This window comes from Bos javanicus, chromosome 21 (genome assembly GCF_032452875.1).
Source record: "Bos javanicus breed banteng chromosome 21, ARS-OSU_banteng_1.0, whole genome shotgun sequence".
NCBI lineage: Eukaryota > Metazoa > Chordata > Mammalia > Artiodactyla > Bovidae > Bos > Bos javanicus.
In genome coordinates, this window is record NC_083888.1 from 18,465,815 (window position 1) to 18,493,356 (window position 27,542).

The 27,542-nt window shown below is 46.6% G+C and overlaps 1 protein-coding gene across 10 annotated transcripts in view; it reads right to left on the minus strand.

Annotated features, from left to right (window-relative positions):
- The window catches only part of NTRK3 (neurotrophic receptor tyrosine kinase 3), a 421,771-nt gene that overhangs the window by 74,023 nt on the left and 320,206 nt on the right, over window positions 1–27,542 (minus strand). The window lies entirely within an intron of this gene.

The window sequence follows — 27,542 nt, forward strand, 5'->3', positions numbered from 1 at the left end:
TGTAAGGTTCAAGCAGGGTCCAAAGACCTGGGCTTCTGTCCCCTCCCACCAGCTCTCTGAGAGGCCAGACTATGTGCAGGGCTCCCTTTGCACAGCCCCTCCTGGCTCCACTGACTGCTGGCAGAGGAGTTATTTGAGATCAGATGTTTCCCACACTAGCTCTTTGACCCTTTCCCCGTATGTCTCTGCTCTGAGAACTTACCCATTTCCTCATTTTCAGCGTAAACAAAGGACAGAAGCTGAAAGGCCAGGCAGCTATGGTCCTTTCTTGCAAATGTGTCTTTTGTCAATTACACGTGGATGTCATCCTGTATAACTTTTCCTTATCTGTGAGATTTTGGATCAAACACACATGAATATCCAGTTACTCCAGGTCATGACTCAGGAAGAATGATTTAGGAAATCCACGTTATAAAATCAGGAAGGAATTAAATTTTGGATGGAAGACTGGTCATAAAAAAAAAAAAAAAGCTATCTGCAAAAGAGCAAAACCGCTTGAAAAATGTCTCACTGAAATGAGGAAATTCCCTCAAAAAGTTTCTAGCAGATCAGTTTGATAAATCTAATGTGCTGTGCAGTGCCCATAATGACTAATTTAACACATGTGAAAAGCTGTGTCATGTTCTTCACCTGGTACACTGTCTGTTCTGTTTTCGTTTCGTGGATGTTCAAAGTCAACAGATTAATAAATAAAACCACTTGTAAGTGCATTCATAAGTTCTCTGACAGCTACAATGCTCTTGAAGGGTCTGATTTTTTATATATAAATCTTTTCACTGCTCGTGTGCAATATTCCAGGAGTGTGGGAATAAGTTTCCCAGGAGTGTGGTCAGGAGAATGAACTCCTGAGACAGTGCAGGTTTTGGGTCCTGTGGGAGTCGAAAGGGCAAAGGATGGAGAAGAACTCCTTATGGTGGTTAGAGGCTCCCGTGTTCACTAGACATACCCGATTCTGCTACGGACTAGCTGTGAGACACTGGACATCTTAATGAACCTCTCTGAGATGACATCTCATCTGATAAGTGTGACCCACCTTCGATGTTTGTAAACAAATGAGGTAGTACCAGTCTGTAAACCTCTTAGCACAGCACCAGGCATCTAGTGGGCACTAGACTGAGATCCATTTCTGCCCTCTCAGCCAAGATGGCTCAGTTTGGGCTGCCTTGCACATCCTCACTCACCCTGGCACGCACGCACACAGAGGGATGGAGTGAAAGGTCCTCCCTTCTCTAAGAGCATGCCTGCTCCACAAGCCCACCTCAAACAAGGATTTGTCTGCAGAAGCCTCTGCCTGCCACTCTCAGCTGGAAAACACTAATCGCTCCAGGCCAGACACCTTCCAAAAGGGCCCTTTGCTTGACTGATGGAGGCTTTTTGTTATCTGCTGTCAGGAGGGTCTGATGACATGGAAAGGCACAAGGAAGCTGGAAGGCAGCAGTTGACTCTTGATAAGCTCATAGTAGGTAGAAATCACTTGGCACAGCCTCTGCATTGGCTCATGGAGCGTATGCGTGGCTGAAAGGGACACAGGCCAGTGAGTAACTCTGTGTCTGGGTCCTGGCTAAAAACAGGATAGAGCCTGTAAGTAACCCTTGCTCCAAATTTACCTGGCAAGTACAACCATTGATCCACCCTAGCCCCCCGCACGGTGGTGATCCTGCACTGACAAGAAGGCGTGCGTGCATGCTAAGTTGCTTCCCTTATGTCCGACTCTGCAGCCCTATGGACTGTAGCCCACCAGACTCCTCTGTCCGTGGGATTCTCCAGGCGAGAATCCTGGAGTGGGTTGCTGTGTCCATCTCCAAGGGATCTTCCCCACCCAGGGATTGAACCCATGTCTACTGCATCTCCCAAATATCCCGCATTGCAGGCAGATTCTTTGGCACCGAGCCACCAGGGCTTCTCAGTACCCTAATACAAAATAAAAAGCTTAAAAAAAAAGTTACAGTGTGTTTCCCTCTGTGCTGGGGACACAGTGGGAGACAAAAGACTGTCCTGGGTCTCCAGGAGTCCATGAATCTACAGTCAAGATGGCCAAGTCACGGCCAAATCCAACACAGAGTGATGAGCCCCATCGATGGGCAGGGGGTGGCAGGTGTAGGGAGAAGACTCCTGGAGCACGTGGACGGTACATCTAACCGGGTCTTGAGGGATCAGGGAAGACTGTGCAGAAAAACCACCGACTCTCTCTGAGCCTGAATTTCTTCCTGTAAAACTGTGAAAATACATGTAAAAATGACTTTCACCAACAGTCTGAGAGAAAACGTTCTAGTTCTGTCATTCTCCAACAATAGCAATAAAAATGCCCGAATAACATGCTGCAAGTTACTCCAGGTACGTACAAAGGATGCCTCTGTGTTTTAGTTGGGGGAGGGGAGGCCGTTTAGAGGAGAGCTGCTCAGGAAAGCTGGCCTTGCTCTGCTCACCGCATCTCAATCCTCTGGCTGAGCCGAGAAATCTCCCACTGCTGGGCCAGAGGGGAGGGTTTCATGCTTCCTTATCTGACCTGCTTGGCTCTGACCTACTATGGTCAACGTGACTGAGGAACCAGACTGGTAAGGATCAAATTCAGCTTATACCAACCATTTTGCTCTGTAATCTCAGGAAGGTTGCTTAGCTTCTCTGGCCCTCAGTTTCTTTATCTGTAAAAAGTTTGGATATACTGGGACTTCCTTGGTGGTCTGATTTTTATTAAGACTCTGCTATCCCAGTGCAGGGGACATGGGTTCAATGTTCAATGGACAATGGGCTCCTCAGGGAACTAAGATCCTGCATGCCAAAAGTCATGGCCAAAAAAAAGAAAGAAAGAAAAATTGCATATAATAGTGCCTGCCTCATAGAACTGTTCTGAGTATAAATATGTTAGTATGTGCAAAATAATTAGAAAAGTACCCTAAATTAGGCAAGCATCGTTAAATGTCAGCTATCATCCACTGTCACCATGGTCCCCTTCCTCATCAAGACCTTCATCATAAGAATGACCACAGTCCCACTGCAGCACCCTACTTGTATAGAGGCATTAGTAGTTTCTTGGAAAGTGAAAGTCGCTCAGTTGTGTCCAACTCTTTGCAACCCCATGGACTGTATAGTCCATGGGATTCTCCAGGCCAGAATACTGGAGTGGATAGCTTTCCCTTCTCCAGGGGAGCTTCCCAACCCAGGGATCAAACCCAGGTCTCCTGCATTGTAGGTGGATTCTTCAACAGCTGAGCTACCAGGAAAGCCCAGTTTCTTGGAGGATGAATAAATAAATTGGGAGAATGGGATTTACAGATGCACACCACCATATACATAATATATAAACAACAAAAGAGTCACTGCATGGCACAGGGAACTAGATTCAGTATCTTCCTATAAATTATAATGGAAAGGACGTTTTGAAAAAGAATACAGATACATGCGTATGCATGTGCTGCTGCTGCTTTTTAGTCGCTCAGTCATGTCTGACTCTCTGTGACCCCATGGACTGTAGCCCCCCAGGCTCTCCATCCCTGGGATTCTCCAGGCAAGAATACCAGAGTGGATTGCCATTTTCTTCTCCAGGGGATCTTCCGACCCAGGGCTTGAACCCAGGTCTCCTGCTTGGCAGGCAGATTCTTTGCCACTGAGTCACCTCGGAGGCATAGGTATATGTCAGCTACAAATTTGCACTTGCTGAGAGCATTTGCCTGCAACTGACTCTCAACACCCACTGAGGGAGTTCAGGGTGGAGTGAGGCTGTGCTCCAGGGAATCTGGTGGCAGGAACTGATACCGTAATCCCAATCTTTGGAGCTCCTCATATCTAGAAAAGCACTAAATCCCTTCATGATGACATCACCTCCTCGGGAGTAGCAGAAAACGTTTTGTAAAGTAAGCGTCTGATTGCATTGAACTCTTCCTTCACCAAAATTTTATATATTGACCTTCCCCACTGCCCCTTTGGAGCAGTCTTCCAGAGCTTTCTGAGGTGCTGCTTCCCAGGCTGCAGTCCTCATTTGGCCCCAAATAAAACTTAACCCGTGTATACCTGTGGCAGATTCATGTTGATACATGGCAAAACCAATACAATATTGTAAAGTTAAAAAAATAAAATAAAATAAAAAACAAATTAAAAAAAAAATAATAAAAAACTTAACCCGCAACTCTCACGGTTGTGCATCTATTTTAGTCAACATATATATGTATAACTGAATCGCTTTGCTGTACACTTGAAACTAACACAATACTATAAATCAATTATACTTCAATTGGAAAAAAATGAGGTAGTTAGAATTAACTCAAACCCAGCTTTCACTAACTGTATTGTCATTTTGAGGCTCAATTTCCTCATCTGTGAAATGGGCTAATAAGAGAAACTTTACCACTGTGTTATTGTAAGATTAAATGAGTTCACATAGAGAAATCACCCAGCAGAACCATTGGAACAAAAGGAGTTCTTGGTAAATGGCCATGACTGGGTTGCTCCTGGGTTAACACAGAGGAAGTCAGTGCTTACATCTCATCCAGCCATAGTCACTGAGTTCTTTAAGAAGGGGTGACACACTTCATGCAATCAAAAAATGAATCTTACTGCTTCCTTTGCCTCTCAGAGACTGTGAAAGAAGACAGAAATATTTTAGGCCCCTGCTAGTTCTCCCTACTGCTGGGAGTTGGACAAGAAGTAGCTGGCCCATTGTGTAACAGAGCACGTTAATCAGACTATGTAAATGCAAAAGCAGGCTCAGCGCTGAGTAAGGAAAGAACCAAATTGCCCTGGATGCTGAAGTGTGGTGCTTGGATTTCCCTGGGAGGAGATGAGCAAGGAGAACTTGACAAGAATAAAAGGGAGCCTAGCAGCTTGGAAGAGGGTCATTGAGGAACAGAAGTGTCTAGGATTGATTATTCGGGCATTTGTATTGCTTCCATATAACCTTCTCGTGTAACATCAAACTATAGCAAAAGCCACGCTCTGTGATGCTCTGAGGATAAGACACCGAATGAAAGACACATTTCATATACCAGGATAAAGATTCAGTGGCTCATGGAGCTGCTGAGTTTTTGGTGTTCAGTCCCTCAGTTGTGTCCGACTCTGCGACTCCATGGATTGCAGCATGCCAGGCTTTCCTGTTCTTCACTAACTCCTGGAATTTGCTCAAATTCAGGTCCATTGAGTCAGTGATGCTATCTAACCATCTCATCCTCTGTCATCCCCTTCTCCTCCTGCTTTCAATCTTGCCCAGCACCAGGATCTTTTCTAATGAGTGGGCTCTTCACATCAGGTGGCTAAAGTAGTGGAACTCCAGCTTCAGCAACAGTCCTTCCAATGAATATTCAGGGTTGATTTTCTTTAGGGTTGACTGGTTGATGTCTTTGCTGTCCAAGGGACTCCCAAGAGGTTTCTCCAGCAACACAATTTGAAAGCATCAACTCTTCGGCACTCAGACTTCTTTATGGTCCAACTCTCACATCCATACACGACTACTGGAAAAACCGTAGTTTTGACTATTTGGACATTTGTCGGGAATGTAATGTCTCTGCTTTAAAATATGCTGTCGGGAGAAGGCGAGGGTGGGATGATTTGAGAGAATAGCATTGAAACATGTATATTACCATAAGTGAAATAGATGACCAGTCCAAGTTCGATGCACAAAACAGAGCCCTCAAAGCCGGTGCACTGGGACAACCCTGAGGGGTGGGATGGGGAGGGAGGTGGGTTCAGGAGGGGGGACACATGTACAGCTATGGCTGATTGATGTCAATGTATGGCAAAAACCACAACAATATTGTAAAGTAACTAACCTCCAATTAAAATAAATAAAATTTTTAAAAATATGCTGTGTAGGTTTGTCATAGATTTCCTTCCAAGGAGCGAATGTGGCTGCTGAGGCAGGTCTGCACACCCATCCTGAAAGCAGGAACTTGGAAGCTTTTACGAGAGGACATGCTCAGCCTATCCCATCCCTGGGCATCCTGGGAGGAAGCAGTGGAATGCATATGTGGGTTGGGGCTGCAACAGTTCCATGTGAAAGATGCTCAGCTGTCCTCTGGCTTGTGAAATCATCTTCATTGTCCAAATCCCTACCTGACATCTCTGCCTGGGTGTCTAGTGCCATTTCACATGTCGCAGCACCAGAAGAGAATACTCACTTTTTACCCCTGTCCCTGCCCAAGACCTCAATTTTCTCCAGTGTAGGAAATGGCATTCCCAATCATTCAGGGGTACAAGCCCCTAATCACCAGGTTTCCTTGATGTGCCACCAAACCCATCAATAAATCTTACTGAAAAACATTTCTCAGACCTGTCCACCTCCCCCGTGGCTGCACTTCTTCCCATCTGGCTGCCACCATCTTCCATCCTCACCTGAGCAATGGTCTGCTAACTGAGCTTCTGTTCTTCTCCCATCCCTCAATGTCATCCCTCATCCCCATTCTGGAAGCCAGTTCATCAGCCAGAGTCATCTTTAGTAAAAAGTCAAGTAGCAAAACAGAAATAGAGAAACAGACATAGAGGACAACTGTATGAACCCCAAAGGGGGACGGGGGGGGGCGATGTGGGGTGAACTGGGAGATTGGGATTAATGTATATACACTACTATGTATAAGATAGATAACTAGTGAGAACCTGCTGTACAGCACAGGGGACTCTACTCAGTGCTCTGTGGTGACCTGAATGGGAAGGAAGTCCAAACAAAAGGGTATGTGCATGTATTACTCTGCTGATTCAGTTTGCTGTACAATAGAAACTATCACAGCATTGTAGAGGACCTATACTCCAATAAAAGTTAAAGAAAAAATTGCGACGTCTTCCCTACTTTAAATCCGAGTTTAGGTTGAAAGCCAAACTCATTTCATCATTGCTTATGGGACCTGATCCAGCTCAGCCTCTGACAGCATCCCTGGCCTCTCCTGCACCACCCCCCCCAGCCTCCCCCACCACCCTTCCTTCTCTTCTCACACGTGCCAAACTCAGGGCCACCTCGTAGCCCTGACAGAGCCTTGATAGCCCTGACTACCTGTCCCTGAATGCTGCCTTTCCCACCATTCAACTGCAAGGGGCCGCTTCTATCGCAGGGCAGTGTTTAAACTCTCATGCACAGCACTGCCACCACAGGAGAGCAGGATTACTGACTTATTTGTCTGTTTATCAACTGGTCTCCCCGGTGGAACTCCCCAGCCCCACGAGAGCTAGGCTGGGTTTCCAGCAGAACCATGCCTCAGCAGATCAAGGGATGGACCACTGACTGCCTGAGTGAGTTTTATTCTCATTATTCCATAGGCTCCCATGATTCTGAAAACCTCCATTGAGAACGGGAGATCCAGCACCATTCATGGTGGCTGCAGCTTCAGCAGAACCAAATTCAGAAACCAAGGTGGATGTGCTAGTTATTAAACCAGGACAGTGCCCAGCAGGAGGGCAGTCACAGATCTGAGTTAAAGCTTAAGACCTCGGTCATCTGAGGGTAGACTCCACCAGAAAACACAAGAATGGCAAGGTTACTGAAGAGCAGAACCCCAGGTCTCCATCTCCACAGAAATCCCAGCTTCTCCTCAACCTGAAGGCCTATACCCAGGATCACAGAATTAATTCATTAAACCACTGACACAGACTGGAAAAGGGCCATTTCTTCAACAGGAAAGTCTTAAATTGCCTTGCAATTAGGTGGGTTCCATGAACCTTTACAAGGGTAAAGCTAGGCTGAGACCAGGCGTGTAACCTCATTCCATCTCCAAGACTCAAGGTGGGCGTTCTTGTATGGGGCCAGCATATTCTGCCACAGCCGCCAAGCTGAATCCTCAGCAGGGTGGGAGATGAGAATAAAGGAGTTTGTCTACTGCACTTCCCAGGTTGCACCCTACTAGGCAGCCCCCAAGACTCACAGTAGTGGAAATCAGAGCAATTTTGCATTCCTTTATGACTAGAAGTTCGTCAATATCTGGGTCGCCATCCCAAACAAGACTCCTCTCAGGGGAACCACAGAAAAACTTTCCCAGCATAAACCAACAAACACATTCTCAGTGACTTTGTTCTCTGCTTCACCAAGAAAACAAAAAGAAATTCCCTCAACCTCCCCCTTCAGTTCTACTTATCTCATTTTTATTTTTCACTCTTGTTTTAGATGAATTGATAGTTGTTGTTGTTGTTTTTTTTTTTCCACCAAGAATAACCTCTCCACCCAAGCTCTCATCTTCAGTTTTTCCCATTTACTTTTTGGACATTGTTCCATCTAGTACTTAACTCTGTTCAATACTATAAATCTCTCCTTCTCAATGACTTCTTAGAAAAGAAACAAGATAAGGTTTCCTCCAACCTAATAAAAAGCATTCTTTGACCCTACCTCCCCTAGAAATTTCTGCTATCCACCCTCCCTTCATCACCAGATGCATTGATCTACCTACTCATGCCGCCTACCTACTTTCAGCTCCCTATTTATTTCTCGAGCTCTTCCTTTTACCACTTCACTCCCCAACCTCTCACAAAGTCATGGTGATCTCCTGATACCCAGATCCAACAGCTTTTCATTAGTCCTCATTCAATACAGTTTAGTTCACTCGTTCAGCTGTGTCTGACTCTTTGTGACCCCATGTACTACAGCACACCAGACTTCCCTGTTCATCACCAACTCCCAGAGCTTGCTCAAATTCATGTCCACTGAGTCAGTGATGCCATCCAACCATCTCATCCTTTGTCGTCCCCTTTTCCTCCTATCTTCAATCTTTCCCAGCATCAGGGTCTTTTCCAATGAGTCAGTTCTTGATATCAGGTGCAGATGAATCTCAAGTCCTTTAGAGTCTGACCACAGCTCACCTAAGCTCTCTCATCAATAGTTACGTTGCACGCGACTAGAGGCGCTCACTTAACTTGTCAGACACGGATATGATCAGGATTATGAAATTCCAGGAAGCAGAGAGCACAAACAGACTTATCATAGCATCATGTATCACCTCACTGTGCATAGCCATCTCCCTATGAAGCAGTAACTAGATTTTAATCCTCTTTGCCACCATGATGCATGGGTACTAAGTCGCTTTAGTTGTGTCCAACTTTTTGCGACCCTCTGAGGTGAGTGCCGGGAGAAATATCAATAACCTCAGATATGCAGATGACACCACCCTTATGGCAGAAAGTGAAGAGGAACTCAAAAGCCTCTTGATGAAAGTGAAAGTGGAGAGTGAAAAAGTTGGCTTAAAGCTCAACATTCAGAAAATGAAGATCACGGCATCCGGTCCCATCACTTCATGGGAAATAGATGGGGAAACAGTGGAAACAGTGTCAGACTTTATTTTTCTGGGCTCCAAAATCACTGCAGATGGTGACTGCAGCCATGAAATTAAAAGACGCTTACTCCTTGGAAGGAAACTTATGACCAACGTAGATAGCATATTCAAAAGCAGAGACATTACTTTGCCAACAAAGGTTCGTCTAGTCAAGGCTATGGTTTTTCCTGTGGTCATGCATGGATGTGAGAGTTGGACTGTGAAGAAGGCTGAGCGCTGAAGAACTGATGCTTTTGAACTGTGGTGTTGGAGAAGACTCTTGAGAGTCCCTTGGACTGCAAGGAGATCCAACCAGTCCATTCTGAAGGAGATCAGCCCTGGGATTTCTTTGGAAGGAATGATGCTAAAGCTGAAACTCCAGTACTTTGGCCACCTCATGCGAAGAATTGACTCATTGGATGAGACTGTGATGCTGGGAGGGATTGGGGGCAGGAGGAGAAAGGGACAACAGAGGATGAGATGGCTGGATGGCATCACTGACTCGATGGACGTGAGTCTGGGTGAATTCCGGGAGTTGGTGATGGACAGGGAGGCCTGGCGTGCTGCGATTCATGGGGTTGCAAAGAGTCGGACACGACTGAGTGACTGATCTGATCTGATCTGATCTGGGGTGTAACCCGCCAGGCTCCTCTGTCCATGGGATTCTCCAGGCAAGAATACTGGAGTGGGTAGCCATTCCCTTCTCCAGGGGATCTTCTTGACCCGGGGATCAAACCCGGGTCTCTTAGGTCTCCTGCACTGGCAGGTGGGTTCTTTACCAATAGCACCACCTGGGAAGCCCACCCTGATGCATAGCCCTGTGCTTCAAATTAAGTTTAGAGACTCATTCAATCTCAGAATATCATTAAGAGGATGTGTGTCACTGAGGCAGAAAAATTCTCAGTGAGTTGCATGGGTGGACTTCCAGGGAAACTGGAAATACTCCTTCCTGGGAGAGCTTTCAAAAGCAAGGAGCATTTAATTAATGACTTGGTTAATAACTTGGGAAAACTGAACAACTATTTATAAGCATCCACTGTGCTGGGCACTATAGCATTAGCATATGGGCACACCGGCTGCAGCAGGTCCTGGGGAAGGGTGGGGGGGTGGGGTTAGGCAGCCGGGAAGTGAGCAGGAGTAAGAAGGCTGCAATGGCAGGGCCTATTTCTGGGTGACCACTGTGTTCTCTGCTTCCTGGGCTGGAATAGGTCCTGCCGAGGACATGAATAAAAGAAGCAGGGAGTGGATGTTTATTTTTACATAAGTGAGGGCACCGGGTCCCCTTTGACCTGGGCATCAGTGGCCCCCTGCTGCTCCAATTGCCTGCGACTGCTTCTTTGCAATCCTGTCACAGGGAGAGAGACGGGCAGGCTCTCAATAGGTCCTTCCCATGCTGTACTTCCTTGATTCTCAGCTAGCCTGGCTTCCAGGGTGATGCCAGAGAGCCTCATATGGTGCGTCACACATGCCTGAGTGGGCTTCCAGGGCTGGCATCCATGGTCCCTCCCTTGGCCTGGCATATAGGGAAGACCAGCACCCAGGGATCCTGGAATACACATGGCATCTTGGCAGTGTCAGCTAACAGATGACCCACAAGCAGCTTGCTTGGGCTGTAGGAAGTGACACAAACCTGATTGTACTCCTTGGTCTCGACGTCAATGCTCCTCCCAGGCCCGTTTTGCTGTTTGTTTTTTTTTTTTTCCTCCCTTCCCTGTTGCCACTCAATCTCAGTCCTTAATATCACCCCCTTATGCTTGTCTGTGCCCCATATGTTTGGGTTCTTTCTACACCATCTGCTGGGCTGTCCATGTATCCTTTCTTTCCCCAGGACCTCCTCTCCAGCACACAAGAGCCCAGGACTCAGAAGAGGGAAGAGCCAGTTTCTCCTCCTGGTCAGTTTCTGTCCTATGCCCACCCCAGAGGGACACTTAGGGCCCTTTTAGGGAAAGAGGAGGGGTCCTGTTGGAATCCCACCATGCACTTTGCTGTCACCACTGAGAGTTCCCGCAGAGAAAACATGGCTATCACTTGGCCTCCAAAGCTCCAGATTTAGATAATCTCATGATCAGTCTCTCCACCCCTTCATCTTTCCTATTGCTATTTCCTTGAATTCGCTCCAGCCGGTTGCCTTCTCTCCAGTTTGGACCCCTCTTCCGCCTGGAGCCCAGATCACTGGGTTGGCAGGAAACCTCTCATTTCAAATTGTCTGTGGCTTTTTCTCGCAGCCAGCTTCAATCTCTACTGCCATGCCCCAAATCAGTACATTCCCAGGAGGTCACCTGCTTAAAGGTCGGGGCAGTAGGTCAGGATAAAAGGGGACTGCCTCCCAACCTTCACCCTGACCTTGAGAAAGTCAAGCCGCCACGCTTGGTCAGCCATCTGTACGACATAAGAGATTAGAGGCTTCACTCAGAATCCCATTAACATTTCTGGACTGTGCGGCTCTGAATTCCCAAACCTAAAATGTGGCAAGACTCTGGCCAGAAGAGCCCTTTGGAGAACAACGTTATGGAAATATTGGCAGCACTTCAAAGTCACCCAGGAAAAGGTAATGACCCCTCCACTCACCAACTTTGTATCCTGGGCTCTGAAGACATCATATTGCAGAAGGAGATGATTTTCCCGAAGTTAAGAGAAGAGCTGTCTATAAGGAGAGCCCACTGGCTATCTGCTTTGGGAGCCCCGAAATACTCAGGGGGTGTCTGCAGTGTCCACAAGGCCGGGATGCAATGATACACAGCGCCTCTAGTGGGCGCTGCTGTTCAGCCCGCTCCCTCCTTGAGCCTGGCTACCAAAAGTACACATGCCTGCGGTGTTATCCGTAAGAAAAGAAAAATAATACAAAATAATACAGGTGTGCAAATACTAAAAGAAATATGGTATGTATACACAGTGGAAAATTCAGTTCAGTTCAGTCGCCCAGTCGTGTCCCACTCTTTGCAACCCCATGAACCGCAGCACACCAGACCTCCCTGTCCATCACCAACTCCCAGAGTCCACCCAAATGCATGTCCATTGAGTCGGTGATGCCATCCAAACATCTCATCCTCTGTCATCCCCTTCTCCTCCTGCCCTCAATCTTTTCCAGCATCAGAGTTTTTTCAAATGAGTCAGCTCTTTGCATAGGTGGCCAAAGTACTGGAATTTCAGCTTCAACATCAGTCCTTCCAATGAACACCCAGGACTGATCTCCTTTAGGATGGACTGGCTGGATCTCCTTGCAGTCCAAGGGACTCTCAAGAGTATTCTCCAACACCACAGTTCAAAAGCATTAATTCTTTGGCGCTCAGCTTTCTTTATAGTCCAACTCTCAAATCCATACATGACCATGGGAAAAACCATAGCCTTGACTAGACGGACTTTAGTGGACAAAGTGATCTCTCTGCTTTTTAAATTTCTCTGCTGGAAAATTACCCAGCCATTAAAAATCATGCTGTGACCCTTTATTTACTGAGGCTGCAGAGAATCTCATTTGTATATATTACTGAGGGTACACACTGGTATAACCTAACATGGGTTATATGTGTAAACCAGGTATACCAAACAGCCTGCGGGGCTTATTTGTCCCTGTATTAATGTTGTATTTGGGTACAGCCACATTCATTTAGGTTTATTATATTTATGGTCAATCCACTAAAGTTACTTATAAGAGCAAAGTTTTATAAAGACATTAAACGAATTGGGATACATCTATGCAAGGGAATAGTATGTATCTCTAACAAAAGAAGAATGAGGAATTTCTCTCAGAGCTCCAAGGAACTGTCAGGGAGAATACTAAAAAGACCGAATAATATATGTCATATACTTTTACATGTGCAAAGTGGAGGAAGAACAGAAGTGCATATTTATATTGGTTTATATATCATTTGTTTGGATATAATTCACAAGGACACGCAATGACAGTGGTTACATGTGTGGTGACGGCGGTGGTAGTACAAAGAACCTGCAGAGGAGGGACAGGTATAGGAAGAATTGATATATACATATGTTATGCAGATTCTTTACCAGCTGAGCACCAGGGAAGGCCTGTATAGATAATATAATATACTTACTATATATAATAACTGAGGTAAACAATAACTTAATAAACTTTATATATAAAATCTGTATTTTACATCAATATATAACACATACTTATTATATGTCATATGTATCACCTTTCTTTTACATATATATTTATGTATAAATAGGTAGATTTTATTGAGGCGTTGTTCATGTGCCATAAAACTCACCCATTTAGTTTACTTATTTTATTTTCTTAAAATCTTTTATTTTATCCTGGAATATAGCTGATTAACAAAATGGTGATAGTTTCAAGGGTACAGCAAAGGGACTCAGCCATACAGATACATGAGTCCATTCTCCAAACTCCCCTCCCATCCAAGCAGCAGAGTTCCCTGTGCTGTACAGTAGGTCCTGGATGGGTATCCATTTTAAATATAGCATTGAAAACTCACCCATCTTAATGAAAAACTCAATGATTTTTACCAGTGGTACAACCATCACTGTAATTCAATTTCCGTATTAAACATGGTTTCATCACTCCAGTTAGATCTCTTGGGTTCATTCACAAGTAATCCTCACTCCCAACCTCAGCCTCAGGCAACCACTAGTCTTCTTGTCTACGTAGAGTTGCCTCTTCTGGACATTTCACGGGAAATGGTATCATATAAAACGAGGTCTTTCACGTCCTGCTTCTTTTACTACTTAGCATACTGTTTCCAGTGTTCATTCATGTAACACATACCAGCACTTCATCCCTTTCTATTATTGAGTAGTGTTCCATCATTTGCTTATCCCATATTTCATTTATCATCGGCTGATACACATCTGGGTTGTTCCTACTTTGGGGCTATTTTGAAAAATGCTGCTATGAACATTCATGTACAAGTTGTGTGGGCATGTCTGTGTGTGTGTTTTTTAACCATGTGAATAGGTTATCTGTTTAAAAAAATCTTTGATATCACAAAAGATTAAACAGCACATGAAACAATCTTATAAGGAAGGAAGTAGCAAAGCCATGGGCGTGTGTGTGCATGTGCCTGTAGAACGATTTGATTCTGTTAAATAATTAAATAAGAACATAAAAAAGATTAGAAAGGCAGAAAGCTAAAATGTTAACAGTGTTGTCTCTGAGTGATGGGATGGTGGATAATTTATGTATTTGTGTGCTTTTCTGTATTTCAACAAATTGTCTACTGTGAATATAAATTACTTTTGTAATCAGAAAAAAAGCACAACGTTATTGGGGAAAAAAAAAATCCTTCCCATTCAATTTCTCCAACCTCTCTGTTGCAGAAAGATATCTTCACAGTAGGCCACAAATAGGGGAGGGAGGGCATCCCTCTTTCTCTCTCTCTCTCTCTCTCGCTCTGTTTAATGCTGGTCACAGCATCCAGAAAACTGCAGATCCCCAATAAATACAAATCAATTTTGGAGACCTCGAGATCAGTTTCCATGGCAACCTGACAAGGGCATGACATTATATGAGTTCTGCCCCAGCATGGAGATGGTCCAGTAGGAAGAACGCCTGACTTGAAGAGCCCGAGGTGGCCAAAGGGCCATAGTATTTATCGTGTGGCAAAGGCATCAGGCATCCTAAGACTCAAAGAGATAGACATTTCTCCAAATAATGGGACACTGGAAGCGTGAACTGATCATCCTGACTGTGGGTTCCCTGAACTGCCATTTCAATTTATACAGCTGCACACAGATGTCATGATTCAGTATTTTCCAGAACTATACTTAGGAACTAAGTGTCCTTCCTCTCTGCTTACCTCATGCACAATTTCATCATATTGCTTCATAATTACTCACTTGTCTGCACAAGGCCTGTCCCTTATATTTTCAGGACTTGGGACAAGAGGATAATTAGAAGGCCACATCTCACATGTTCAAAAAGTTGGAAGTCATAAAATGAGCTAAGTTAATGCTAGTTGCTCAGTCATGTTTGACTCTTGGCGAGCCCCTGGACTGTAGCCCGCCAAGCTCCTCTATCAGTGGGGTTTTCCAGGCAAGAATACTGGAGAGGGTTACCATTCCCTTCTCCAGGGGATATTCCTGACCCAGGCATCGAACCCAGGTCTCCTGCATTGCAGGCAGAGTCTTTACCATCTGAGCCACCAGGGAAGTCCAAATCAAGCCAACACACTGTTAAATAAGGGACATCTTATCTTCCTCTAAATACATTTTCAGAATGACCTGAAGAACCAGACACAGATTCAGATGCCTTGGACTCCCTGGAATTGTGAGACGGGACATGCAGTGTCAGAAAACAAGACCCCAGATTGTTCCCCCTTTCAATCTCACAGCAAAGGAGGGTCCAGGCACACCCAACCTGAACCACTCCACACACATACTCCCCTCTGCCCCCAAACAGCAGGCCCTTGACCCACTCGGGCTTTACCAGACACACATCTGTAGTGCAGCCCACCCTTAGGAGAAAAGACAGACAAAGAGGTCTGCGCATGTCCTGGAAGTGGACTAAGGGCCATTTGGGTAAGGAATTCTGGAGCAGGCAACTGAGACTTTACGTAGAAGTGGCGTAAGATGGAGGTTGTGGTTCCATAGCCCTTGGAGTCCTGGAAGCTAAAGGAAGAGCCTGAAATGTATGAAAACCCTCTTGTCCAAGATTAAGGGATACCGATCCATATTCTCACTAGATTGGATTTTCTTGACCTTGGCACTAAGGACATTTTTAGGCCAGATAATTCTTTGCTGTGGGGGCTCTCAGTAGCATCTACCCTTAGTAATGACAACCAAAGTCTCTGGGGGACAAGTCACCCCTGCCGTGAGAACCAGCTCAATAGACCCTGAAGCTGTGGAAGGAAGGAAATACAACTGCTTCACTTAGTGGCAGAGTTCATGGCAGAGAGTTGGTATGCAGTAACTGAGGGGTGAGTGAATGAACCAACATCTGCTCATGATCTCAGAGGCATTCTTGAAAGACCTCATTTTCCTGGTGAGGATTGTGAAATACTGGGAACAAAGAACTCCTCAGAACAAGCTGAGAGCTGTTCTTGATCTCCCGAGTATAAATGATAAATCTGGGATAGAAAGGTAAAAACGATAGGAGGCATGAACTCTGTCCTGAGCCCAGGACCCCAAGGACGGGACAGCTCCCTCTGCCTGATGGGTGCACAGAGCTGACCCAAGGAGGCTCCTTAAGATGTAAGGACCATTTCATGGTCCAGTCTTTCTCTACCAAACCTTCCCTGGTTAGGAGAATGAAGGAGGGGCCAGGGACTCTAAACTTAATAGACTCTCCTAAGGAACCTTGTAGAACACTGCTAAGCCCCACGTGTTCCTTAGACAAACCAAAACGCGATGCACAGTGAGGGCTGTGATACACATGGTGAGACTTCTGACCTGCAAGGTACTGATTGCAAAAGCTCTTCATCCCCCTGACATTCATCTCCCTGCCCTCACCAACGGGATTTTGCAAACCTTGTTTATGCTGAGTTTCTTTGATCAGCCAACAATGTTTATAGCTGCATCAAGCCCATGCTTCTTCTGCAGAGCAAGCACAACCAGCCTCCTAGTTTTCTTTATAATAGATGAATTCCTTCTTGTATGATTCCATTGTTTCTAGCAACTGAACATGGTTATGTCCAGCTAGGTTTGGGTCAGCACTTAAGGGGCAGTTGGTGATGTTTGCATGAAGAAATGAGGTTCTGATGGAGCCCGACACTTGGAGCAAAGTGCATGACTGATTTCATTCACTGGCATCAAAGGAACATAGACTCGGTTTCAGAATCTGCTCATTCTTCAGTTTTCCCTAGGGTGGCAGGTCTAAAAACATGGTCCAAATACCCCTGGTTGGCCCTGAAACCCTCTCAGGAGATCCACGTGTCAAACCTATTTTCCTAGGAGTACTAAGATGGTCAGTTCACTTTTGTTCATTCACATTCTCTCACAGGTATGCATGGAGTTTTTCCAGTGATTTCCTGACATGTGATGAAAATTTTTCTCTGATGGTTAAATACAATGTGTGTGTGCATGCATGTGTGTGTGTGTGTGTGTGTTTTCCAATGTTTCTCAGTTTTAATTTCAATTACAGTGAATGTAGATGTATAAAACCCACATAAACAAAACTCTTTGAGGTCCTTGTAATTTTTTAATGGAAAGGGGTCCCAAGACCAGAAAATTTGAGAACCACTGTGCTGCAGCAAGAATGTTAGTCATACTCTACATCACTGAAAATCAAGAGTGGGGAAAATATTTGGAAGATCTTTCTGAGAGGTAGAGTAAGTTACTGAATATAAAAATAAGTACACTTTCAGAGTTTTATAACAGGAGTGTCACTGTGACATTTTAACTGCAAAATGTTCTCTAGGTTCTTCGAAGTGGAAAAAAACAAGTTTAGAGAAAAAGAGGGGGAAAAAAAGCAAAAGTACGACTATTTTCAATAAAAGCAATACGTCCTAAATACAATATTGCTTGTTTGGAAGTTTACTGCTGATCTGATTTGCATCTGGACTAGCCTCATCTCAAACACCCACAACCTGTCCCTATCCAAAGACTGGCTCTGTTTGTTGGCATCCTTGAGAGATCCAAGGATGTACAAAAATAGTTGGAGGGTGACTGAGAGCATGTTTGTATTATTTGTGAAAGGGGAAGGGAGACCACCTGACACTTATAATTTTAAATTTAACTGCAATTTTGAGACCATCAGTGGCTTTCAGTTACCCATGCTATAGAATCAGGATGTGTTATCAACCAGAAGTATTCTTGTTAAGATCTAAACAACATCACGGACCAAAATAAACAGATAAAAGACCCCATTCATTCCCTCTAGCTTTAACACCAGTCCTTTCATCACATCTGAGTTTCCCTTTGTAAATTCCTTTATTTCCTTTCCCTCCCTTCACATAACATAGATGCTATTTTCTTGCCCCCTCACCAAGTTTCCAGGTGTTTTGATTATGTGGTATCGTCCATAGTCCCAGTGCACCTAGAAGAGGCATATGATTCGTTCCGTATTTCAAGTGGAAGAACTGACACGTGAAATCTACCTTCCCAGATCAATATGGCCACTCGTTACCCAAGATGCTACCCACCCATTGTTTGAAGAGGCACAAGCTGGAAGCCGATGGGGATGGAAAGAGGAGGTAAAGGACTTGCTACAGATCCTTTAAGAGGGAGAGAGAACTCTTGCTTCTTTGCAACAATCGTTTCTAGAAATCACCTCTCCCCAACTCCCATAATCAAAAGGCATGCATTATCTTAATGAAAAGAACCATAATAGTAATCATAATGACAGATAAGGAGAGGTCAAGAGCATGTCACCAACAAAAAATGTTTTACTATTTCAAGGCTGGGGCAGATGGATCCTGAACTATCATCTGCAGCCCGGCCACTTCTCTGCATTCCAGCTTCCATCTTCTGCACTATAAATAATTCAGAGTTTTCTTCTTTCTTAAATATCACAGGACCAAGTCAGAATCTTTATGTGAAGGATTCTCGAGTGTCCCTCTCTCCCTCCGCCTCTGCCTCCCTAGCCAGCCCAGGCGGCTCCCAGGAGAACGACCCCTCAAGCTTTAACATTTCTTCTTTGACATTTCAGACTATTTGTTAGGCAGAGCTGCCTTCTTGAGATCAAAGTTGGAAAATCTTGCCAAGAACCCCCGCTTGGCCCTGTCCAACTGTGACAGAGAGGGTCTATTAACCTCCAAGCATCTGTTTCTTTCCTCTTCCAGAAAAATCCGCCAACCCTCACCCAGCAAGGCAGCCACCCTCCCCCTCTTACCACCTTCCCCAGCACTCCAGGAGGGAGCAGGGGTCACCCTTCCCAAATGACACATCAAGACACCCAGCAGAGAGAGACGGACCCCAGAACCAGAAGATGCACCCACCCCCAACTAAGAGACAACAGAGATTCATGGGGACATGGCATCTGGAACTGCTGTCTGGCTAAGATCTCTTCTCTGAGGAAAATGTACGTGAGTGCTCAGTCGTGTCCGATTCTTTGCAACCCTATGGACTGTAGCCCACCAGGCTCTCTTGTCCATGGTATTTCCCAGGCAGGAATACTGGAGTGGGTTGCCATTTCCTCTTCCAGGGGATCTTCCCGACCCAGGGATTGAACCCGTGTTGCCTGCATTGGCAGGCGGATTCTTTCCCACTGCACCACCTGGGAACCCCGAGGAACGGCAAACTCAAACATGGAACAAGGAGAGATAACTTACCCACGTCATTTTGCTCGTAGTAGGGCTGAGACTGACGCCAGCTCTTTATTGCTACCGCTAGATGACATCACCTCCACCCTCCTGGGAGGGTGACCAGGTTTAGGGCTGAAGTCTTAAGCTCTTATGTGAAGTGATTTATCATTTTCTTTTGAAGTCTTGCAGAGAAGGTTTCCTGCACTTCACAAGAGTACCTACCCGCCAGCCCCCAGAATAATGTCTGCCTCCTTACAAAGCCAAGGGCAGAAGTGGGGGATGGAGCCTAAAGAAGGGCAGAGGTTTTGGGGCTTGGTGGTTCATCTGGATGTGAGAAATCAGTGGTTAATTAATACATCCTGCTTGGTTCTGCTTCAAAAAGCTGCTGCTGCCCACAGCCTGAACCAGTGTGACCTAGAGTGTGTGCGTTGAGACTCTTTATAGGTGTTAAGTGAAGAGTGTTTCATGTTCAATTAGACTGAGAAAGAGGTAGACTCAAAAGGGTTACTTAAAGCAGGACTTCTCAGAGCCTTTACTGTCCTAACACGGTGAATCTTTAAGAGGCTGGCTATATACCATATAACATTCTCCAAAGTTATTTGACGGGCTCTTAGCATCTCATGACGCTACAGGGAAGCATTTCCAAGACCAATGAAAAGGGGAGCACGTGGTCTTTTGTTGTTGTTCAGTACTTAAGTCATGTCTGACTCTGCAACCCCATGGACTGTAGCCCGCCAGGCTCCTCTCTCCATGGGGTTTCCCAGGCAAGAATATTGGAGTGGGTTAACACTTCCTTCTCCAGGGGATCTTCCTGACCCAGGGATTGAACCCATGTCTCCTAAATTGCAGGCAAATTCTTTATCGCTGAGCCACCAGGGAAGCCCATTTGATCCTTACAGCATGATTTATGTGATAACAAGTTGGGCATTCAAATGAAGAGAGAACCCTATTGCAGAAACTGAAGCTTTCCCAGAAAACCGATCAATACGTGTAGGGCAATACTTGGTCAAGCAGTTGATCCACTAAAACTACTAAGATACCCTCCTGAAAATGCACAGGGGTGTCACTCTGATCTTTTTAATGACCCGACTGGCCATTTGGTATCAAAGGTACTGTGCAGCAATTGCCTGTGATGATACCAGGAAATGTCAAGTTGACAGCCATAAAGATTGAACGATTCTGTGAGTCATTCACACATGGACTCAGAATTTCAATTCTCGCAGGAAGGACATTCTCAGAATATATTCTCTATTCACGGTACCTCCTCTAACCTGCCTCTCCCACAACCCACAAAGTCAAGTTCTCACTGGCCAGCTCTGCAGCTAGCTCCCTCTGAAGCCAAATGCTGGGGTCAGAGCTGCGGTCCTCAGATAGGAGTGACCAGAGGTCCTGACTGTGCCCTCTTGGCCAGTGTGACTTTTCAGAGGCTTAATGCTCGTGACAAAAAATTGCTTTCAGGTTTCCTCTCGGGTTCTCCCTCACATGAATTTTCTCTCAGAATTAACAGCAAGAAAATGCTGACATGTTGGTGTATACTTAATACCCAGGTTGGACTTAGCATCTAGCCTGCATTCCGGAATTTTCCTTCTCCTTGAGATTGCTTGTAGGAGGGCCCCAGGAAAGGCACCTACATTGGTTGGTCCATGGGACAAAGACTTTAGGACTTGTCTTTCTGGATTTTGACAGCTGGAGAGCAGATCTCGGAGACAGCTTGTCTGGTCAGTGCTGAGACAGGCCTGGCAGTAAGACAGTGTTTGTAGTTCTAGGGGTCTCCTGTGTTACGGAATCTAAACCCTTTGAGCTTCAAACTCAAGGGCTTCCCATGTCTCCCTGCTCCCGACACCCTTGAGAATCTGGCCCTGTGCAGTAACTATTTCCCCGAGCCTGTCCAGCCACTAAGAACCATGGCACAGGACTGCAGACAGACGTCATTCCTCCCAGAGCACCCGGGACCCCACACCCTCTCTTCCCCAGAGTAGTCAGTCTCTCCAGGAGTCAGGATCATGTGACCTTTGGCCAAAGGCCATTGCTGCAAGCCTTGGAAGTAAAGCACATTGCACTGCAATTTTAAAACATCACGAGAACCAGAACAGATCAAGGCTGGTGTGAGCTTCAGAGTAAAAAAAGTAAGTGACATTTCAGAGCTTTGTAAAGGAAGTATCACCAGGTCATATTTGACAGTGGCGAAGTCACTTTACAGGGGTTGGGTCTTTGCCCTTCTTGCTGCAGAATGAAAGTATGGACAAGAGAGGGAAGCCATGTCTTTCAAAAGGAAATAGGCCGGTTGCTCCAGTGAGGTCCCCAAAGGCAGAACCAGGCTTCATTTTGATGCTATGGTTACAGCACATGAGAGGCAGAAACAGAGGGGAGAAGAGAGAGCTCCATAGACCAGCTGGTGTCACTGTCAGCCACCAAGGCCCCCACCATTGCTCACCCAAGTCAGGCTCAGTGGGGTTTTCTGAGCTGACATGATGCTCTGTTCCTCAAACTTGGATGGAACCACAAGTCGGACACAACTCTGGGACTCATACCTTTAAGGAGCCTCACCCTGGGCCTTCAAACTCTCTCCGTAGCCAACGGGGCCTTCTGATCCACCCTCCAAAACCTCAGACAGTGCTTGACATCATCTTAGACAGGGGATGAAGGGAGAGTTGCTCCTCCTCTCTCAGAGAAGCCAAGCTCCATTCTTCCTGCCTTATGCCATTGCCCTTCCCTCCTCTCTTAGACAAATCAAAGTCAGATTCATGGACCTCAGGGAGACTTTGAGTGGCTTCTATTGCAAAGGATCATAGGAAGACACGCGATCCAGAGAAGTCCAGAGCTGCTGTGAGTAGGAAGCTCACACGTCTCCTGTTTCCCAGGCTTGAAAGGCTTACCAGAGCCCTCAGTCAGGACTTCTCTACAGCTCTGGCTCTTCTCTTGGAATCTGGTAACCTTGTCTTTCCCCTTTACCCAAGTAGTTCCCAATTCCTTCCCAAACTGGATTGGCACAGACCTGGCCTTGCCTTTGACATAGAATCTGAACCATCAGCATTGTCTGTGTCCTTTTAGGACCCGGGCTTCTCAGAGATCCCCTGCCTTTCTTCTTTCTTGCGTGGAAACCAAACATGCTTGAGTCAAAGACTAACTGCAATATCTCCTTGATTCTCACCACGCCCAACACCCAGAACCACAGGACATCTGAGCAATGCATCTCCCTGCACCGGAAGGCAAGAGGGGTGGGAAAGTAAGAGCTAGTGCTCTCAGGCACACACCCAGGAGGGGCGAGGGTCCTGATGGACAGAGAGGGAAAGGCAGCGAGATCTTAAGGCTCATCAGCCAGGCAGAAGTCTCCTCCCTGAGCAGCAGAGCTAAAGTCCCAAGGGCAAACTGCCGTCACTTTGTAGAAGTTTTACCCATTGAGTAGGAGAAACTGGGATTAGAATCCTACCCAGATCAGAATCCTGATGGAATGCTCAAACCATCCAAAAAAGCAGACAAGAAAACTTATCTCTTGCCAACAAGAGATCTTCAACTTACTTTAGGTGCAAGGAGTGTGGCTGCTGCTGCTGCTAAGTCGCTTCAGTCGTATCCGACTCTGTGTGACCCCATAAACGGCAGCCCACCAGGCTACCGCGTCCCTAGGATTCTCCAGGCAAGAACACTGGAGTGGGTTGCCATTTCCTTCTCCAACACATGAAAGTGAAAAGTGAAAGTGAAGTCACTCAGTCGTGTCCGACTTCTAGCGACCCCATGGACTGCAGCCTACCAGGCTCCTCCGTCCATGGGATTTTCCAGGCAAGAGTACTGGAGTGGGTTGCCGAGGGTGGAAGGAGGCTTATTTAGCTCTGGGATATATCGTCAATTTTAGGCTGAGGTTTTCTTGAGGGGAAGTGCATGGGATGGTGTGTGTGTGTGTGTGCGCACACGTGCAGGCACACATGCTAAGTCACTTGAGCCCTGTTGGACTCTTTGTGATCCTATAGACTGTAGCTCACCAGGCTCCTCTGTCCATGGGATTCTCCAGGCAAGAATAGCGGAATGGGTTGCCATGCTCTCCTCCAAGGGATCTTGCTGAACCAGGGATCAAAGTGGCATCTCCTAGGAAAGGTGGATCCTTTACCACTGCATCACCTGGGATGGTAAGGGATTTCTAGAGGGAAAATGCAGAACCAGAGCCATCCAAGGCATACATGGGGCCGCAGAGCAGACAGTTTCTCCAAAGCTCCCAGAACAATGAAGTTGTGGGGATGGGGCAGAGCTAGGTGAGCAGGGGAGTGGACCTTCAGCCTCCTGGACAATGCATAGGCAAACCAGGTTCCCCTGACACTCCCACCTCTTCTGGAGTGCTGAACCATCAGAACCTCAGAGCAGCCGGCATCACTCCACCCTCACTCATCTCGGTCTGTCCCTCACTGAGACTCTCTCATCTTGCTCTCCCTTTCAGAGTCACTCTGGTGGCCATCTATGAGTCTAGGGGGAGCCCCAAGTCAGTAAACACTGAAGGAACAAAGGCCCTCTGCTTAATCTGCATCTGGCACGGTCCAGGAAGCTGCAGGCAATGTCACCTTGCACTGATCTGCTGTCTCCGTAGGATCAAACCCTCCCTGGAATCTTGCTTTTGGATCGGAGATGCACGAGCCTCTGCCCAGGTCTGGCCTTGACCCGTGGGAGCTGGGTGGAGCCAGGGAAGTGTCACTGACCCTGTACTAGGCTGAGGTCGTGCCTGCGGCTGGGGCCAAGGAGGATGTGGTGGCTGGAAGCTTGGCTAAAGAAAGGAATTCTCAAGCAAGAAAGGAGAGACAGGGCAGTGCAGAGCCCAGCTTCTTGCCTTCCAAACTGAAGATGCTTGGCATGTGTTGTCTCCCTGAGTGGCAAGGACACAGCAGAGCTTCCACATGTCAGGAGGTCTTTGGGGAAGGGTGGAGAATGTTCAGGTGGGGGTGCAAAAGTCAAGCAAGGCTCTTCCTTCTACTACCTTCCAGCCTGAAGCTGCTCACATTGACCAAACCCGGGCAGCCTCAGCTACCAGCTTCAGGACCAGGTGTGTCTCAGCTGAAAAGTCCTTCTCAACATCAAGGATGCCATCCTTGTCTGTTTGGAAATCTCACCAACTGGAAACCAGATGATTCAACTCAGATCTAAGAACAACCACACTTTCAGGCAACCATAGTCACCAAATGCTAGAATGGGTGAAGAAAGAGCAGGGTGGATGCTCTTTTCTGGGGAGTCTTTCAAAATCACCGTGCTTGTCTGTTTTCAGAAGGATGTCAGGGATGGCATGTAGCCGTAAAGACCCCTGAAGGACTTCATCTCAGGAGGTGGGGGGAGCCTATGATTGTGGAGCCCTCAGGACTTCAGCTTTCCTGGAGCAGATGGATTGCTCTGTGGTGCAGCTGAGAGCACTGGGCGGTCAAGGAGACCCCATGTCAGTCTTGGCTCTGCCATTCACAGCTGCCTGGTCATTACTGACTCTCGAGCTTCAGCTTCCATGGGTCAAACAGGCCTGGCTCTGAACAAGTGCTTCGTAAGTTTGACCTGATTGTTATTATGTTTCCTAGGAAAGCCCTTCTTTGGAGGTTGGCAACCAGTTTCAGGATCTAACCACACAATGCTAGTGAAAGACAGAGCATGTCCCTGGAAAACCCTACACCCGAGTTCCCCGCTGTCCTACACCTTCTTAAGGAGAGTGAGTTCCCCGCCCTTTGAGCTTCAGAAAACACTGTTCAGAAGAGGAGCCCCTCAACCCTTTCCTCCAGGATGAAGATCCAGAGAGCACACAACAAGCACACTGGCTTCTGGGCTTGAGCCTTTGCCACAAAGTCCCCCATGACCAAACGCAAGCTCAAGTGCAAAAAAGCCACTGAGAAATCCTGTGGGTGAGATTCCAAACACAGAAGGTCACAGAGCTGCAGGACTTGTGGGTCCCCCTGAGCCTCCCTGGATGAAGCCAGTCCAAGCCAGCATCCTTAGCGGGCTGAGTTCTGTTTTGAAGGCCTCCCCATGCCAGCTCTGACCACTCTGGAGCCTCTAACATCGGGGTAGATGCCATGGGACTTCAGGGCCCAGTAGGAAAGCATGGGAAACAGAGTCCTGCACACTCAACACTGAAGCTGGTTCTCCAGCTTCAGCCAGTCCTCATGCCTCCTGGGAATTTTCTCACGCTTCCCTGCCATCTGCCATGGTCTCTTCTGATTGAAGCCTTCTTGGTGCTCTTCGATGTTCCCACTTGCACCCCAAGGCCTCGCCTTATACTTTAGAGGCAAAATAGAGGCCCCCAGACAAGGCTTCTCTCACTCCCTGCCCCCCAAACCCCTAAACCCTCATCTCTTCTTCCTCCTCTTGCTGCACTCTCCCTCCACGTGGGTGATGCTGGCCCTTCCTCCCGAGGATGGGTGGTTTTCTTTCCCATCTTCCCAGGGCCTGTTTCTACTCATCATTTTTTCTCCCATGCATTGGCAGGCTTTATGCATCCGGATAAAACAAAGCTTAAATATTTCTAAGTGAAAGTGTTAGTTGCTCAGTTGTGTCCAACTCTGTGACCCCCATGAACTGTAGCCCACCAGGCTCCTCTGTCCATGGGATTCTCCAGGCAAGAATACTGTAGTGAGTTGCCATTTTCTCCTCCAGGGGATCTTCCCAACTGAGAGATCAAACCTGGGTCTCCTGCACTGCAGGCATGTTCTTTACCATCTGAGTCACCAAGGAAGCCCTAAATAATGAAATTGCCCCTGGAATCCATGCAGCCTGATGGTCCCAAAGATGGTCTCAATCCTTGGGGCATCCCTGGTCCAACTCTAGAACTCTTGAGAACAGGAGAATGCAAAGCTGGGGCAAACCCCCTGTTCAGGCCACTCTATAGAAAAGGAGCCTCCATTTGGGGTGAGGTGAGGGGTGGGGGCTCAAACAGAACTAGACTCCAATAGTGAGTAAGGATAAGTAGAAAAGCACCGACCTCGCCTGATCCATCCCTGTTGGACTTCCACCTTGAGCTCGCCCACCCAATTTGCCTGCATCTTTACTTCCTAAGTAAGAAGCCCCAACAAAGCCTACTGAGACCCAGGGAGGGGTCCAAACCCTCCCAGGAGCCCTTCCCCAGCCCCCAACCTCCTCTGTTGCTCCAAACCTCCTACATACAAAGTCCTCTCCTCCTAAAAGGAAGATACTGTAAGCTGCACTCATGCTCAGTTGCTCAGTCGTGTCCAACTCTTTGAGACCCCATGGACTGTAGCCCACCAGGCTCCTCTGTTCATGGAATTCTCCAGGCAAGAATACTGGAGCAAGTAGCTGTTCCTTTCTCCAGGGGATCTTCTAGACCCTTACTTCCTCACAAATTCTATAAAATCCTTATTCTTTCAAAGTCCAGCTTAAAACCCTAATTATTGCCTGTGGTATTTCTGTTGTTCCTCTTAAGCAAAATTAAATCTGTGTGCCTCTTGTTTGATTTCACCAAAACTTACTGATACTGTCATTATAATGATCAGCTTTTCTAGGCCTGTCCCTCAAGCTTAATTATGTGCTTTTTAGGACTAGATGATGTCTGTGCTTCCCTAAGACCTAGACCAGTATCTACCAGTTGAAAAAAATACAGGCATATATATTTTTTCAAGTGCTAGACACTGGCTGTATGTGTGTATATGTACCTTCAATCCCTGAATTCTACCTTGGAACTGCTAAGCAAATCTTGACTCAAGAAAATCCAATACATCACAACTAAAACCCGTACACTGAAATAATGACTTGCATTTTGTGAGTTGTTGTTGTTATCATTTAGCTGCTAAGGCATGTCTGACTTTTTTGTGACCACCGTGGGCTAGCACGCTAGGCTCCTCTCTTCCGTCCATGGGATTTTCCAGGCAAGAATACTGGAATGGGTTTCCACTTCCTCCTCAGGAGGCATTTCAACACTTCTAGCTGTGTCAGGGCTCAGGAACCAAGGGCAGACAGACATACCCGGCTCATCTAAGTGTTTCAGTCTCAGTAGGACCCCAGGACTCGCTTCCTCCCTTTCTCTGGTAGCCTACATGGGACCTGCCATGGAGCTTGGTCCACCTGACTATGTACGTGCCGTGTGTGGGGAGGGGTGGGGGTGTCTCTGAGTAATCGGCAGGTTGACCTACAAACTCAGAGCCCCATCTTTCTCTGGGCAGGGTCTCTTCCCCAAGATTCATAAGGGAGCTATAAAACC